Source organism: Lagopus leucura, unplaced genomic scaffold, assembly GCF_019238085.1.
Source record: "Lagopus leucura isolate 7727_CA_CO unplaced genomic scaffold, USGS_WTPT01 Super-Scaffold_100002, whole genome shotgun sequence".
Lineage (NCBI taxonomy): Eukaryota > Metazoa > Chordata > Aves > Galliformes > Phasianidae > Lagopus > Lagopus leucura.
In genome coordinates, this window is record NW_024962263.1 from 30,062,073 (window position 1) to 30,067,374 (window position 5,302).

Consider the following 5,302-nt stretch of genomic DNA (forward strand, 5'->3'; position numbering starts at 1 on the left):
CACAGACATTTTTATTGTTTCTAGTCCTCTAAAACATCTGAAAAGTTGTGCTTTAACTGAGTAGTTTCTTCTGTTTATTAGTTCGTGTAAACATTTTTTGCTGTTGTGTCATTTGCGGGGCTATAATATTGTTCTTGCTGTTACAGATAAAGAAAAGTTAATTTGAACATTACTTCTTGAACATTTAACTCCTGCCAAAGTCAGCTAACATAGAGTTATCCAGGTTTGTAACATAGAAAGGGCTTTGCACAAAGGCAGTTTGGAGGATTCCACTACATACTTCTTGTAACAGTTGTAAAAAATATCAACAATACATGTATCACAGCCAACTTTTCAAACTCAGTAGTAGAATGCAAGGAGATGGGTTCTTATGCATTCACTAATAATTCTGCAATTCAAATGTTTTCCCATGAAAAATCTGGAGGAGGGAGGTTTTTCTTTCTCCATGATCACGTTTTGCGGCAAGAATAAGAATTAAAACGTACATGTATGTGCACCAGTGAAGCAAGAAGTTCTACCTTTGAAAAATTAACACAGGCTGAACGTGAAGGAAAAAAGGGTGTAATAAGTCATTTTGCTGAAAATAACCCAAGCAGGGTTTCGGTATTTTGTGGAAAATCTCATATTTTTCTGACTATATTTTTTGTTCATATTTTGTTTTTGACTTCAAAGCCCGGAGCCTGGAATCGAGGAACGAGGTAAGATTTTCACATTTCATTACTTTATAAATGAATTCCTCTCTCTCAGACTTGCAGCATGAAATCTGACATGAATGAAGTTAAAAAAAAAAAAAATCAGAAGACCAAAATAAATAAATAAATAAATAAATAAATAAATAAATAAATAAATAGAAGAAAATCCTGTGACCTGTGGAAGCATGTAGAGTTGAACACTGTTAGGTTGTATTTTTTCAGAAGGTACATGTGCTCAGAATAGAATGCTTGCCATCAAGCAGGAGATCAAGCAGGAAGGTACGGAGAGGAAATAAGCCCCACAGCTCTCCCCTTGCATTCCCTCTCACCAGTCAGCCAGTGGGCTGCACCTCACCTGCTTTTTGGCAGCTTCAGGAGAATCGGCTGAGACACCTCGGCCACATGTCTCAGATCTGGATCCAAAACAGCTCTCTCCCTGGGCATGAAGCCACCTATCGTGTTCAGCTATCCAATAGCAAATACAAAAAGTGGCAAAATGTGGCTTAAATCTTCCTCCCCTCCCCCCACCCCCACCCCCCATCCTTCCCCTACTCACCCTTCCACCACTCAAAGCTAGTGGAAGATAACGTCCATATGCAAGAGCCCTCCTCCATGAGAAATCATCCGTGCCCCCTTCCCAGGAGCAGAGAGCACGTATCTATTCAGCCGTCTCTGAGCAGCCCCCGGAGGGCCCTACTCCCCCTCTTCGAATGATGCTGTGCTGAAAAGCAGCATGAGGGACACTGTGCTGCAGAGGAAGACAGAGCAGGAGTGTGGCTGCATTGCCTAGTGGTTGAGTTGCTCAGCTGGGAATTTGTATCCCTGCTGCAAATATTTTGTATTTGTTTTGTGATGTGCTGTCAACAGTGGGAACATCTCCATCTCAGGTGTGCTGTAGAAGGAAATGGTGACCACTGCTGCCTCCTCTGCGTGGCTAGAACTTTGAAACTTTCAGCCTCACGAAACCCTCAAGGACATGGGGTTGGGATACTCTGGGGTCTGGATTGCAAACACAGTTAGGCATCACCTCCTTACCCTGAGGAGGCTGAGACCTTTCCAGACAGAGCATGCATTCCTGGGTGAATTTAAGGTCAAAAAGGACATACATGGTCCTTAAACTGAATGAAATCAAGGAGACAAAATAAAGTAGGATACTTCGCTATTCCATCTGCTTTAACATCTTGTCCTCTTCTTGAATACTGACCAAATTTAAGAGGTATTGGGGGAGATCCTGATGGCTGGAGGCTTTGTCTTTCTGAGGATTATTTTTTCCCTCAAAGAATAATACATTAACAAGGTACCACAACGAAGCACAGACAACTTACTGTGTGATTGCAGAATGCATGGTCCTAAGGTTCCCACAGGCCTGTGGTGAACACTCACCACCCAGAGACACAGTAACAGCTTTGCATCTCTTTTAAACACCCATATTAAAGGTTTGCCATGTAAGATACACCAAAAATGCTTTAACTTTCAGGAATTTCCTTAAAATGAATAAGAGAAATGCTGCATTATATTATCTCCCCTTCACTAGCACAACCAGACCTGGCTGCTTCCCCAGCGGTCCATGGCATGCTGGTGGCACTGCTGGCTGAATCAATGGGAGCTGCATGCCAGATCAGTGCCTGATGCGGCCAGCAGCCAGCACCAAACTATTTCCATGTGAGTCACCTCCGTGTCTGCAGGTGCTGGCGGCCCGTGGAAAGTTGAATCCTAGCCACTAACAGCTGATGTAATCATGTTGCTTGCTCAGATCTCCTGCTGATAAATGCACCCAGTTACTCCTAACTGTCTCCCTTACAAAATAACACCTCCCATACACCTACCTCTTCAATAGTTTTTAACCACGCTGCAGCTGCACAAGAAAATCCATTCATCAATTATAAATCAATTGAGGAAGGGAAATCTGCAGCTCGCTTGATTGCTCTTGTTGTTCCTGCAACTCACTGATCCAGCTACAGAAACTTTCCAGCCTGCCAGGTCTGTTTATTTATTTATTTATCATATTACTATTATTATTGTTGTTAATTATTCAGAGCCTGAACAGATAATTCCTTCCTCTGTAGAAAATAACTCTGCAGCGGTAATCCGTTGGCAAAATGAGCTTCCCTCTGATGGGAAAGGGAGAAAGAGAGAAGGGGTGCAAAAGAGAAAGAGGAAAAGAGAGGTTGGGTTATTCCACGAATGGCAATGTAAGTGTGGTGGGCCGGATGCAACCTCACCCTCCAGCTTGAGCCCTCCCTCTCTGATTGTGGGAGACTTCTTTAAATAGGTATTCCTGAGAGAGAGCTCCACTCCTCTTCTCCTGTTTATGCTGTCAGTTTACAGCCCTCTGTTCCCAAGCAAAGATTTGCACTGTGAGAGGCTGCTTTTAGCAAGTAAAGTACTTACAAAAGTTTATGTAGGAGAGAAGTACTAGGCATGCTTGTTCAACAGTGAAAGAAAAAAAGAAAACAAAATGCAACTGCCTGCGTGGAGAAAAGGCAGGCTGGAAATCTTGGAAACGCTGAGAAGGACTTGGGGAAATTATATCTATCCTCCTAGAAAAAGAATCGTAACTATATTTACTGTCAATGGGAGAGAGGGAAGGGAAATATATGCTTTCAAAATGAAATTTAATAATAATAAAAATAATAATAAACTCCAAGGGGGGGGGGGGGGGATGAGATCATTATCCTTCCCTGCTGAATCAGCCTTGCAGGTATTTTCTCCTTGCAGATATATTCTCTTTTATTAAGCTGATTGTCATGAATACCAGTGTCCTGCTATTTCTGAAGTTAAACAAGTATCAGGACAACACAACTGGATATTTTACTTTTTCTTAACTTTTTTTTTTGTTTTGTTTTGTTTTTTTTTGTTTTTTTGGTGTTGAGTGTTCTGAGGTGACTAAATTTGCCCTGTTGAGCCTTGTAAAATCCTGACTTAATCATGTAAACTTCTGTGTAAGCAAAATAGACCAAACTTCAAAGGGTCAAAAACCCTTTAGGGATTTGCGAGGAGACGCCAGCAATAGATTCTAATCTGCCTCCAGAATCCTGGCTGTATTTGTCCAAGGAACTGGTACCAGCAAACTCTCGAAGGTAGAGATAGTGGGTTGATTCAGCCTTTATCCCCTTAGAGAGTATTGGCTTTGTGAGGCTCTAGGCAGCACTTCAGCGCCAGGGGATCTTGCCCAAACCCTCTAAAAATGAAGTACAGGAGTAATTTGAGATAATGACTTTGTAACAGGCTTGGGCAGACCTTGGACAGAAGTGAGAGATGTTATCACCCCAGCATTCCTCTTAAAATGCAGTTTTTCCCCCTGCTTATTCCCAGTTAGTCAAAGCTACATTAACATTCCATCCAGGACTGCTAAACAGAATCTTAATTAGTCCTGATACTCTTGTGCAAGGAGTTTATTCATTGCACTCTTAACTAATAGTTGCTGTCAGAGTATTTTTTTTTTCTTTTTTGGGTTCTTTGGGGATATCGTGTTATGCTGCAAAGCATGACAGAAATGTAATGTACATGAAAAAAAACAAAAAAGAAAAGAAAAGAAAATTTTTTTTTTTTTTTAAAAAAAGAAGGCTTGCAGATCTGAAATCCTGAGACTGAGGCTGATTCCAACCCTGTCTAATAGTGAGACATTGTTAGGACTAATGAGAATAACTTCACCAGCAGAAATTTCCCTGTGTCATGTTTATCTTAAATTTTAATGGTATTACACGCTCCCTCGCGCTCTCTCTTATTTTTTTTTTTTCTTTCTTTCTCTCTTTTTTTTTTTTTTTTTTTCCTTGACAGAAAACATTACAAACTTGGTCGTGTTTTGAAGCAGCTCACACAAGCCTCGCCAAATTTGCAGTCCTCTCTTTTGCATTAGCCACCCGCGGCTCAGTACTTAATGAAGGAGTCCGGAGGTGGAGGCGAATTACCAAAGTTCCTAAGCGGCCGGCGTCTCCGGCAAGGATCTCTCTCCCCGCGTTACTCCTCATTCCCATCCCGGCTTTGCGGCCCCGCCGCTCTCCCCCCCGCACCCCGGTTGGTTTTTACACGCACTCGCTGGAATCCGTGCTCCCTCCGATGTCACCGAGGTGAACATGGGAGCACGCGAGGGCTGTACCCACACAAATCACTGCGTGTGAGCCTCCCTCGGGGCTATTTGCGGCCGGGACGAACGACACTAAAAGAAATGAGAGATGTAGAAAGGGTCCCTCGCTGGACCGAAGAGACTGTTTTGTTTATCGGCCACGGCAGAAGTAGTTATTCGCCTATAAATCTGCGTTCGGCAACACCGATCGCGGAAACAGATTTATAAGACTATAAATTAACCGTTTCTTTCGGGCTGGGGAGAAGGAAATGAAGAGGTGTGTGTGTGTGTGCGGGGGGGGCGCCCCGGGGGGCGGGCGAAAAGAGAAAGGTGTTTTTGGAAATTAGATGTCCACGTTAGTTAGCGGGTGCTCACCCCTATTAAGGACTCCTTCCCATAAGCTTGCGTAACATTGATTACTCACAAAGAGTTCACAATAACTATCATGTAGCTAAACTAATTGAGACAATCATGCTAAGTTATAGCCAGTCTAAAAGGTACCATTGATGTGGTAATGCCTATAGAAAGTCAGACATGCGACTCA